Source organism: Dioscorea cayenensis, chromosome 7 (genome assembly GCF_009730915.1).
Source record: "Dioscorea cayenensis subsp. rotundata cultivar TDr96_F1 chromosome 7, TDr96_F1_v2_PseudoChromosome.rev07_lg8_w22 25.fasta, whole genome shotgun sequence".
NCBI lineage: Eukaryota > Viridiplantae > Streptophyta > Magnoliopsida > Dioscoreales > Dioscoreaceae > Dioscorea > Dioscorea cayenensis.
The window spans coordinates 28,075,967-28,088,383 of NC_052477.1; the positions used below are offsets into that span (position 1 = coordinate 28,075,967).

General features: G+C 37.5%; 1 long non-coding RNA gene across 1 annotated transcript; it reads right to left on the reverse strand.

Annotated features, from left to right (window-relative positions):
- Positions 1 to 580: 580 nt before the first annotated feature.
- LOC120265846 lies at positions 581 to 12,417 on the reverse strand. Its single transcript, XR_005537771.1, has 2 exons — positions 12,175 to 12,417; positions 581 to 1,026 (listed from the first exon to the last, which is right to left on the reverse strand). It is a non-coding gene; the product is annotated as an uncharacterized LOC120265846 (long non-coding RNA).

The following is a 12,417-nucleotide window of genomic DNA, read 5'->3' on the forward strand; positions in this document are numbered from 1 at the left end:
AAAAAGGTAGAGTTACTATTGAGTCCTAAATAGACATCAATGAAAATCAACAAACTTCTTATTTTGATGTAATTAATTTATTACATATAATTTTTATGTGATTATATAATTTAAGATAAACAAATATATATCAACTTGTAATTTTGAATTTATGGACATGCGTTTAAACATTATATTATTATTTAAATTTATATTTAAATTTAACTCGATAATTTGAACAACGGACAAGCGAGTACCCTGCTGATATACTCATACCTTGTGGATAAAGATAAAGGTATAATTTTTTGTACATGGAGAGTACGGGTAAAGATACAGGTATGAGATAGGAGTTATAGATACGGGAAAGGGTTTTGACAAACCCTATCCGTTCCCATCCCTACCTGAACTGAACATCTATATCAAACTAACACATAATTGAATGAGAACAAGATAGAATGTCAATTACAACACTCTAAAACTAAATTGATGCAGCTTAAGACATTTCATTTGGGCAAAGAAAGGTACAAGTATATACAGATGTAATGTGCATCAACATTCAGCGTGCAAAACTTGTTTAGGGGAACTGGTTCTCACAGACACATCACAAAGTCTGTGCATACAATAAGTTAGCAATGTGTATGTTACAAATCTTATACATGTAACTCGTAAAGTGTATTGAAGCTTACTGTTCCACACATTCCAATGACAGGAAAAATAACTCTTTGAACACATTGTATACACCTACTTTTTCATCTGTGTGTGTACATACATATGTATACAAGAGAAGAAAATTTTGAGGCGAATGTTGTCTTTTGTAGGCATTGAACTTTAGCAATTGAACTTTCATACTTTTGAAATTAAATTGGTAGCACCATAGCATCACATCATTTGTTGGTCTGATGAGCCCAATGCTTATACTACTGAAACTGTATTAATGGCATCATTATTGTTCTGTTGATTCCAAAGCTCTGCATATCTTCCTGCCCTTGACAAGAGGATTTCATGCGGACCCTGTTCTACCACCTTTCCATTCTCGAGCACGATTATCTAGTAATAAACAGTTTAAAAGTGTGATGCTAACTTTTGAATATAATAAGAAATAGACTACGTTACTTTTGTTTCTCCAGAAATGGTGATGAAGTGCACAACAACATTTTATCCAAAGCATAAACAACAGCAGTGATTTCAGTTCTGGTATGAGAAATTGACATTAGTAGGGAAAAAAACTACAAATGGTCTTGATTTGAGATATTAGGATAGTGCATAAAAAATATGCCACCAGAAAGAAGGGAAGCATGCTTTGTACTAATAAAAAAATAAATAATGGATAAATGCAGTAGTATAGACTTAAAAGACTAAACAAACATTGCAAACTGAGATTTTTCAATGATAGTTTTCAGTTTCACATTACAGGTTATACTTGAAAATCAGCAAGAGAAAAAATACAGACTTTGGAAAGTTTATCTGTTACATCATTATATTTATTTTCTAAACCATAATAAATGATAAACAACGAAAATAGTCAAGAATATAATGAAATTTGGGGTGAGCAAAACCAGGTACCTAATTCGGTTTTTAAAAAAATTGACCCGTATCAGACCCGGTTTTTAAAAAACTCAACCCGCTGTAAACCTAGTTTAAACTAGATACTGAAAACCGGATACCATGTTTAAACCGGATTGGATATCCAAATTCAAATTTAAGTTCTATCTACCTTATTAAATTGTTTTTATATAATAACATTACATAAAAAGCAAATATGACAAACTGGTGACTAACAAAAAGATTAAAATCTTATATTATTCTTTATACAAAAAATCTTAACAAAAATAATAAAAAGTTTTATTAAGCAATAAAAAAGAAATCAAATATCTTCTAATTAGTCAAATGTTTCCTCAATAATGAAGGCTAGAGAGAAAACACGGGGGATGAGGTCTATAAGAGAGGAATTAAAATAAAAAGAATATAACTTTTTTATTAGGGAATTGAATATGTTTTTCTTAACTTTTAGCCCCTATGAAATTTAAATTTATTAATATATATATCTATAACTCTTAAAGGATTAGATTGTGGATTTGGATTTTTTACTTTTAGCCCATGTAAAATTTGAATTTATTAATATATATATATATATATATAAGAATATACTAAAAACCGGATCAAATTCATCGGGTACCCACAAAATTTGAGTAAAAAAATCAGATATCGGTTCCCGATTTTTTTGCTCATCCCTTAATAATAATACTCTTAACATCCCTCACCAAACTTGATGGAATGAGCGTCATAGTTTGCCTAAAAAAAATTAAAAACATATTGATGCATGTGTCTTCAGCGATTTACAACCAAATCTAAGCATAGGGAGATAATCTTAGCATATTAGCATCAATTAGAAAAATCTGAGCATAGATAATACACGGTAGATAATGTTAGCTGATGCTTTATCAAGACCAGTTACTACAGATTTTGTTGTTCCTGTTAAAGTTGTGCTTAGCTGCTGCAACATTTTTTAAATCTAGTTGTTTAAACTTCCTAGCCGTTTGATTGTTTCAAATAACTTGGTCAGCAGTAGTTGCTGATTTTTAGGAGGTTGTTGATCATGGAAACACATTCCATGTAGTGCCTAGTTTTTTTCTTTTTCAGTTAGTATTTCTGCTGTATTTAAACTCATTGTCTGTTAAAAAAATAAAGTGAGACTAGACAGTGAAAATCTTATTGATCATTCTATCAATCTATTGATCTTTTAAAAACTCCAACAAATTGGTACCAGGGCCCTCTTCTTGAGGGACCTATGATTGTGAGAATTTGTTTTATCTTGTTTTCTTCTTTCATGGATTCAGAAACTCCTTTTACTTGACTAGCACCTCCAATCTTCAATGGTCAAGATTATTATGTCTGAGCAGCAAAGATGGAGGCTGGCATGATCTCTAGAAAGCTATGGAGGAGGACTATGAAGTTCCTTCACTACCAGCAAATCCAACTATGGCGCAGATCCAAGAATCACAAAAAGAAGAAATCAAGAAAATCAAAGGCAAGAGCTACATTATTTGCTGCAGTCTCCTCTGAAATATTTGTCAGAATCATAACAATGAAATCTGCTTTTGAAGTTTGGAATTTCCTGAAGAAGGAGTATGAAGGAGATGAGAGGATTAAAGGAATGAAAATTCTGAACCTGATCAGAGAGTTTGAACTGCAAAAGATGAATGACTCTGAGATGGTGAAGTACTCTGACAAAATACTTAGAATTGCAAACAAATTAAAATTACTTGGCTCTGAATTCCCTGATTCCAGATTAGTTCAAAAAATTATGGTTACTGTTCATGAAAGATTTGAAGCTACCATTTCTTCACTGGAAAACACCAAAGATGTGTCAAAAATTAGTTTGGCAGAATTGATGAATGCCTTGCAGGCATAAGAACAGAGAAGGCTAATGAAGTCTGAAGTGTCTGTTGAAGGTGCATTAGCTGCAAGAGCTCAGTCCAGTCAAGGAGGAAAAGAAAAGAATAAGGGAACAAAATCTGATTTCTCCCCTTGTAAACATTGTGGAAGAAAAGGTCATCCGCCTTTCAAATGCTGAAGAAATCCAGACCAGCAATGTGAAAAGTGCCAGAAAATGGGACATCATCAAAGAATTTGTAAGAGCAACATTCAAGAGAAGATTGTGACACAAGTAAATTTGCAACAAAAGAATGTTGCTCAAGTTGCTGATGAGGAATAGGATGAGCAACTCTTTGTAGCTACTTGTTTTGCAATCTATCAATCAAGTGAGAAGTGGCTCATTGATAATGGTTGTACCAACCATATGACATTTGATCGTGATCTCTTGAAGGAATTGGATACTTCAGTAGCTTCCAAAGTGAAGATCGGCAATGGAGAGTATATTGCAGTCAAGGAAAAAGGCACAGTGGCAATTGAAAGCATTTCAAGTACAAAGCTTATCAAAGATGTGTTATTTGTACCTAACATTAGTCAAAATTAGTTGAGTGTTGCCCAGTTGATTCAAAAAGGTTTCAAAGTTATCTTTGAAACAAATCAGTGCTTAATCAAGGATGCAACAATGTATTCAAAGTAAAAATAAAAGGGAAGAGCTTTGCGCTTGATCCATTGGAGGAGGAGCAAGCAGCGTTCACTGCAACAAAAGTCCATGCAGAAGTCTCGCACAAGAGGCTTGGATATTTCAATCATACAGATGTGGTAAATGGGCAGAGAAAGGAATTGATCCAAGGTCTTCCTTACCTTGAATCTGAAATTCCAGATTGTAGAGCTTGCCAACAAGGAAAATAATCAAGACTTCCATTCAAGAAATCAACTTGGAAAGCTACTGAAAAGCTGAAATTGATACACACTAATGTGGCTGGACCTCACAAAACTCCATCTCTCAATTGAAGCAGGTAATTCTTGATCTTCATTGATGACTATTCCAGAATGTGTTGGATCTATTTTCTCAGATTCAAGTCAGAAGTTGCTGGTGTTTTTGGCAATTCAAGCAATGGATTGAAACACAAAGTGGTCACAAAATCCAAGCTTTGAGATATGATAATGGCAAAGAATACACCTCCAATCAATTTAATTTTTTCTGTGAAGAGGCAGGAATTGTACATCAACTCACTGCTCCATATACTCCACAACAAAATGGAGTCGTCAGCGAGAGAAAGAATCGTACCATAATGGAGATGGCTAGATGTTTGATGTTTAAGAAGAACTTGCCAAGGGAATATTAGGCAGAAGCGGCACATACTGCAGTCTTTCTTCTAAACAAGCTTCCTACAAAAGCTGTAACAGAAAAAACTCCATATGAAGCCTAGTCCGGTTTTAAACCTTCTCTGAATAATCTCAAAGTGTTTGGATGCTTGTGCTTTGTTTATTTTCCTCAAATCAAAAGAGATAAATTAGATAGAAGGGCAGAAGTGGGGATCTTTATTGGTTATAGCACAATCTCTAAAAGCTTACAGAATCTTTCAACCAAATACTAAGAAAATCTTGATAAGCAGAGATGTGCATTTCATGGAGAATGATGAGTGGGATTGGGAAGGAAAACAATCAGCTTTGGTTCTTGACCAAGTTCCAAAATTGCAGCTCAAAGAAGATGAGTTGGTTGATGATATTCCTGTTAGAGGTATGAGATCACTTTCTGATATTTATCAAAGATGCAATGTGGTTGTACTTGAACCTACAAATTTTTGTAAAGCTGAGAAGGATCCAAAATGGCTTATTGCAATGAAGGAAGAGCTCAAGATGATCGAAAAAAATGAAACCTGGAAGTTGGTAAGAAGACCTACAAATAGAAAAGTGATTGGAGTAAAGTGGGTATTTAGAACCAAATTGAATCCTGATGGCTCAATCAGCAGGCATAAAGCTAGACTTGTTGTGAAAGGGTATGCTCAGAATTTTTGTGTTGATTTTTCTAATACATTTGCTCCTGCAGACTAGATACAATCAGGTTATTGCTTGTAATAGCTGTACAAAAGGGTTTGGAAAGTTTATCAACTTGATGTTAAATCAACATTCTTGAATGGTTTCTTGGAGGAGGAGATTTATGTTCAGCAACCTAAGGGATTTGTTGTGAAAGGGCAAGAAGATGATGTGTACTTGCTCAAGAAGGCCTTGTATGGCCTGAAACAGGCTCCAAGAGCATGGTATAGTCGAATTGATGAGCACTTGATGATGCAGTTTGGTTTCAGACTAAAGTCTGAGTGAAGCTACCCTTTACATCAAAGGTGATGAAATCAATTTTGTTGTTGTTTCATTATATGTGGATGATTTGCTCGTTACAGGAAGCAATGAAGAACTTGTGAAAAAGTTCAGAGAAGATGTGAAGCAAACCTTTGAGATGATAGATTTGGGAGAAATGGCTTACTTTCTAGGAATGGAAATAAAGCAAAAGAATGAAGAAGTGTTTATCTGTCAAAAGAAGTATGCTAAGGAAATTCTGAAAAAATTCAAAAATGGATAAATGCAAGAGTGTAGATACTCCAATGTGTCAAAAGGAGAAGTTGAGCAAGGAAGATGAAGCTGAGATGACTGATGAAAACTTCTACAGAAGTTTAGTAGGTTGCCTGATTTATCTAATAGCTATAGGGCTTGATATCTTGCACTTTGTAAGTCTATTATCTGAATTTATGAATTGTGCAACTGAAACACATCTTACAGCTGCTAAAATAGTCCTTAGATATTGTTAGAGTTATGTTATAGTTTACATTTGATTAATGGGTCATATTGGGCCCATACCACAAAGCCATAATATTTCTCTATATATACCCTTGTACTCTTTTATTAATGATATATACAAACCATTTTTCCTATCTTCACATGGTACCAGAGCACCAAGTTAAACCCTAGCCGTCACCACCGCCACTCCAAACCCTAGCCTTCCACCCGCCGCCGCTACCTCTACCGCCAACCGCCACTCATCTCTCGCTGTTCTCGTTGGTCTATGGGCGCCTGGTGATGTTCCTCAGCCTTCACCAGTGATGCACTTGTCTCGTTGCTGAAGGATTTGTCTCTTCATCGTCATGTCTTCGTCTCATGATTCTTTAGTTAAGAATCTCCATTGTACCTCACCAAAGTTAGATGAGAGGAACTATGTTTTTTGGGCACAGAGTTTTGAACATTTCCTTATGGCTCATAAGAAATCGTCGTACCTCACGGCAAATCCGCCGGACTCTAAGGATGCCAAGTATGCTAATTGGCTTGCTGAGGATGCTGCAGTTCGCTCATGGTTGACCGGTAGTATAGAGCCGGATATTGCCCGAAGTGTGGTGATGTTGACTACTGCAAAGGCAATTTGAGAGATGTGCAGATTGACATATAGAAATGAAAATAATATCTCTCGTGTTTTTGAGTTATATGAGCAACTGTTTACAGCCCGTCAAGACGATCGTACAACCCCTCAATTCTTCACTCACATCCGTAGCCTGTTAGATGAGCTAGATATTTACCAGCCATTAATTCTTGATTTGGCCACCCTTCGTCGTTACTTGAATGAAGTTGCAATCATCCCACATTTTTCCGGGCTTCCTCTTGAGGTGCAAAACAAGGTGAAGGGTTCTATTTTGAGTTCTGAGAGAATGCCTCGATCTTGCTGCTATTTATACTCGCGTGCTTCGCCTGTCTTCTACATCCACATCTCCATCGGTCGTTGTTTCCTCTGATCAGTCTGCTTTTCCTAGCTTCTCGTGGGCGTGGTGATAAAAGCTCCTCTCGTGGTGCTCGAGGAGCTGGCCGTGGTGATTCTCGGAGTAGATTTGTGTGTACCTTATATTGACAGACAAGCCACACTGAGGATCACTGTCGGGATAAGCATGGTCGCCCGGCAGTGGCCAATGTTAGTACCGAGGTGGCCGATTCATCACCCACTTCCGGTGTTGAACAGTTTGTCACTATCTCTCAGGCTGACTTTGCACGGTTCCAGCAGCTATAGGGCACAGCGTCTCACGTGACAGTCTCTTCTCCTATTTCCTCAGGTAATGCCTTTCTTGCTTCCAGGGACAGTTCCTGGATAATTGACTCTTGGGTCTCATCTCACATGACAGATACAAAATCTTTTTTCCAAAATCTTTCTCCATCTGTTTTTCGTTCTATGGCAATTGCCGATGGACAATCGTGCTTGGTGTCCGGAGAGGGAGTTGTGCAGGCTTCCTCTCAACTTAGACTAAATGTTCTTTTCGTACCTGAATTTCCTGTCAACTTGCTATCCGTTTCTACGATCACCAAATATTTGAATTGTAGTGTAACTTTTTTCCCTTTTCACTGTATTTTTCAGGATCTGCAGACGAGAACGAGGATTGGTTTGGGGCATAATCGTGGTGACGGCGTGTATACGTTAGTGCGTGATGATATTCCTCGTGGTTTGGCAGCATTTGTTTGTAACTCCGAGTCATCACTCATATGGCACTGTAGATTGGGTCATCCTTCTCATAATCGTCTTCAGCAAACTTTGCCTTGAATTAGGGTCGAGTCGTTTCAATGTGAGTCGTGTCAGTTAGGGTAAACATCGTTGTGCTACTTTTAAACGTTCTACTCTAGTGTCTAGTCAGTCATTATTTGATTTAGTTCATTGTGATGTTTGGGGACCTTCTAAGGTCGCGTCTATTTCTGGTCATCGTTACTATATTGTGTCTGTTGATTATTTTTCCTAAGTGTCATGGGTATATTTGTTAAAAGACCGTCGGTCCATTGCTAATGTCCTTAAAACATCCATTTTGGAAATAAAAAATCAGTTTTCCACTGTTCTCAAATGTCTTCGCACCAATAATGCTTTAGAATTTGTATCTTCTGTTGTAAATTCTTTGTGTGCGTCCTTTGGGATTATTCATCAAACCACCTATCCACACACCTCTCAACAAAATGGGGTTGCTGAAAGAAAGCATCGTCACATCTTGGATGTTGTGCACTCTCATGGTAGAGCATAATATTCCTATATATTTGTGGTATGATGCTATCTTAACTGAAGTCTATCTTATTAATCAAATGCCTTCTGCACCTCTAGGGGGAGGTTCCTTTACATCGTCTTCTACTTGACACTGAGTTGTTTCACTTGTCCCATCGTGTTTTCGGTTGTGTTGGTTTTGCTCAAGATTTAACTCCTTGTTTGGACAAGTTGCGCCAGCGTGCTCTTAAATGTGTCTTTGTTGGATATTCCCGCACCCAACGTGGATACATGTTGGTTCACCCTAGTCAGAAGTATTATGTGTCTATGGATGTCACGTTTTTTGAGTCTAAATCATTTTTTTCTGACTCAGTTTCTCACAATATGTAGACTACGTCATCTGATATTATTCTCCCCATCCCTGTTTCGGTCCCTCCGCCTGTGCCTATGCCTAGTGTGACACCTCCTCCAATGGATACAGATGATGGCCGTTTTGGACAGGTTTATCATCGCCGCCAGCGTGTACCACCGCCAGCTCCGCCTCCTCCGGTTCTCTCCTCGCACCATGCAAATCCGTCTCTTGATCTTCCCATTGCCTTTCGCAAAGGTATTTGTTCTTGTACTAAACATTCCATCTCACTTTTTGTTTCTTATGATAATCTTCACCCGTCCTTCCGCACCTTTGCTCTTTCCTTGTCTGCTGAGTCAATTCCCAGGAACTACCAAGATGCGTGTTTGCTTCCACAATGGCAGACGGCAATGGATGATGAAATGGAAGCCTTAAGATCTCGTGGTACATGGGAGCTTGTGCCCCGCCCTGCTGATGCCAGCGTCGTTACTTGCCGATAGGTCTTCTGTGTCAAGCACAAAACGGATGGTACAGTTGGTGGCTACAAAGCCCGATTGGTGGCCCGTGGTTTTACTCAAGACTTATAGTGTCGATTATGCTGAGACTTTTTCACCAGTTTCTCGTATGAATTCCATTCGCATTCTACTGTCGATAGCTATGAATCAATCATGGGCACTCTGTCAACTTGATGTGAAAAATGCCTCTATGGAGACTTAGTTGAGACAGTGTTCATGGAGCAACTTCCGGGGTATGTTGCTCAGGGGGAGAATCTTGTCTGCCAGCTCAAGAAGCGATCTATTGTCTGAAACAAAGTCCTCGTGCATGGTTTGAAAAATTTAGTGTTATTGCAGTTGCAGATGGTTTTCGCAGGTGTAATGTGGATCACTCTATGTTCTATAAGAACACTTCATCTAGTTGTGTTGTACTTGCGGTATATGTCGATGACATCTTGTTGACGGGTAGCAATCGTCAAGGCATTCAGAGAACTAAGGAGCATTTAATGAAGCATTTCGTTAGATACTTCCTTGGTATTGAGTTTGCATATGCCAAAGGAAAGATAATTCTCTCACAGTAGAAGTATGTGTTGGATTTACTTGAGGAGATTGGTTTATTGGGTTGTAAACCAGAGAGTACACCTATTGAGCAGTCACCACCCTCTGGGGGACATCTTCCACATTTCTCAAAGATCCTGGTCAATACAGACGTCTGATTAGCAAGCTCATTTATTTGACAGTTACTCGTCCTGATATATGTTACGCAGTTGGACTCCTGAGTCAGTTTATGCATGAGCCACGAGAAGTTCATTGGCAGAGTGCTCTGAGGGTTCTTGCATATGTTAAAGGAGCTCCCGGAAAGGTCTTCTCTACAAGAATCATGGTCACATGGACGTTGTAACCTATTCTGACTCGGGTTATGCTGGCGATAGAGGAGATAGAAAGTCTACGTCAGGCTTCTATACGTATGTCGATGGAAACTTTGTTACTTGGCGAAGTAAGAAACAAAATGTGGTTTCGAGATCGAGTGCAGAAGCAGAGTACAGATCAATGGCACAGACAGCTTGTGAGATGGTTTGGGTGTAGTCTTTTCTATCTAAGTTGGGATTCCCTATCACAATACCTATGCAAATGTTGTGTGATAACCAGGCCGCCATCTTCATTGCAAATAATCCAACATTCCATGTGCATACCAAGCATGTGGAGGTTGATTGCCACTATGTTCGTGATATGATACTGAAGGGAGTCATTTCTACGCCATATACCCAGTCGTTTGAGCAACTAGCGGATATCTTCACCAAGGGTTTAAATGTTAAAGTCTTTAGTAATCTATGTAACAAGATGGGCATGCTCGATATATATGCTCCAGCTTGAGGAGGAGTGTTAGAGTTATGTTATAGTTTATATTTGATTAATGGGCCATATTAGGCCCATACCACAAAACCCTAATATTTCTCTATATATACCCTTGTACTCTTTTATTAATGATATATACAAACTATTTTTCCTATTTTCACAGATATGTGAGAGGAACACTGGATTATGGAATCAGGTTTTGTGCAAATCAGGACTTTGTTCTGCAGGGCTATTCTGACAGTGATTGGAGAGGTTCACTTGATGATATGAAAAACACATCAGCTTACTATTTTAAGTTTGGCTCAGGTGTATTCTCATGGTGTTGCAAGGAGCATAATACAGTCGCACAGTCTACAGCAGAAGCTGAATTCACTGCAGCTAATGCTACAATAAATCAGGCTTTGTGGCTAAGAAAAGTGTTAGTGGATTTGAATCTGAAACAAGATGGATGCACAGAAGTGTTTGTTAATAATCAAGCTGCAATTGCTATCTCTAATAATCCTATTTTTCACGGGAAAACTAAGCACTTCAACATCAAGTTAATCCTTCTTAGTGAAGTGCAGAAGGAAGGCTCAGTTGGTTTAAAATATTGCAAATCTGATCTTCAACTAGCTGACATAGTAACAAAGCCTCTGCCGAAAAGCAAGTTTGAGTTTCTTAGATAAACTTGGAGTTTGCAACAACCAAAGCAAGGAGGAATGTTGAAGTTGTGCTTAGCTGCTGCAACATTTTTAAATCTAGTTGTTTAAATTTCCTAGCCATTTGATTGTTTCAAATAACTTGGTCAACAGTAGTTGCTGATTTTTTGGAGATTGTTAATCATGGAAACACATTCCATGTAGTGCCTAGTTTTTCTCTTTTTCAATTAGTATTTCTGCTGTATTTAAACTCATTGTCTGTCAAAAAATAAAGTGAGACTAGACAGTGAAAATCTTATTGATCATTCTATCAATCTATTAATCTTTTAAAAACTCCAACAGTTCCACTTTATACTTCTTTGAATGCTTTGTTGAAGTCTCGATTAGTAAAATATAACTCTTTTAACATTCTCATAAATGTCAATGTTACCTACGGCCAGTTTGCTGCCTAATTTACTTCAATGAATGATGATCTTTGAAGTAACAAACTCCTCCACATTTCATTCAACTTCTTAAAGAATAAGGATAGCAAGCTAACCAGACCTTGCAAGGGCCTGCCTGACCTAGATTTGAAAAACCCAATTTCTCATGTTTTTAGCAAAGACATGAGAGGATCACCAGGGGATGAGGCAGGGTAGGAAAATGACTCCCCACCTCAATTCCCATGATAATGATAGAAACATAAATAATCTAACTATTAAGTTGGTTAATTAAGTTTTTGAATAATTTATGATTGATGCCATTTGCTAACTAAAAGATCTAAGAATTCTGATATCACTGCAATAAAAAGCACACCTAAATATTGTCTTGCGTCAGATCCAGCAAAAATTAAGAATTAAAAATTTAAAAAAAAAAGACCACATACACAAACTATCAAAGTGCAGAACATGCAGATTACCAAAAGGAGTAGCTACATTCCTGTTCTATCATCAAAAAATAGAAAAGAAAAAATTATTTGAAGGATCGCATAACTTTCTATTTGAATTGGTTTACCTCATCACATTGCATTGCAGTTGTAAGTCGATGAGCAATGAAGATAGAAGTCCGATTACTTGCTATAGCCTTCAGTGAACTGAGTATTTCTGCTTCTGTTGTGCTATCAAGAGCACTAGTAGCCTCATCACAAAATCTAGCAAATCAAAAGTAAATATATGATAAGTCAGTTACCAAAGCAATTTACAACCTAAATCCTGTTGAGCTATCAAAAGCTTCAGTAGCCTCATCACACAATACAAC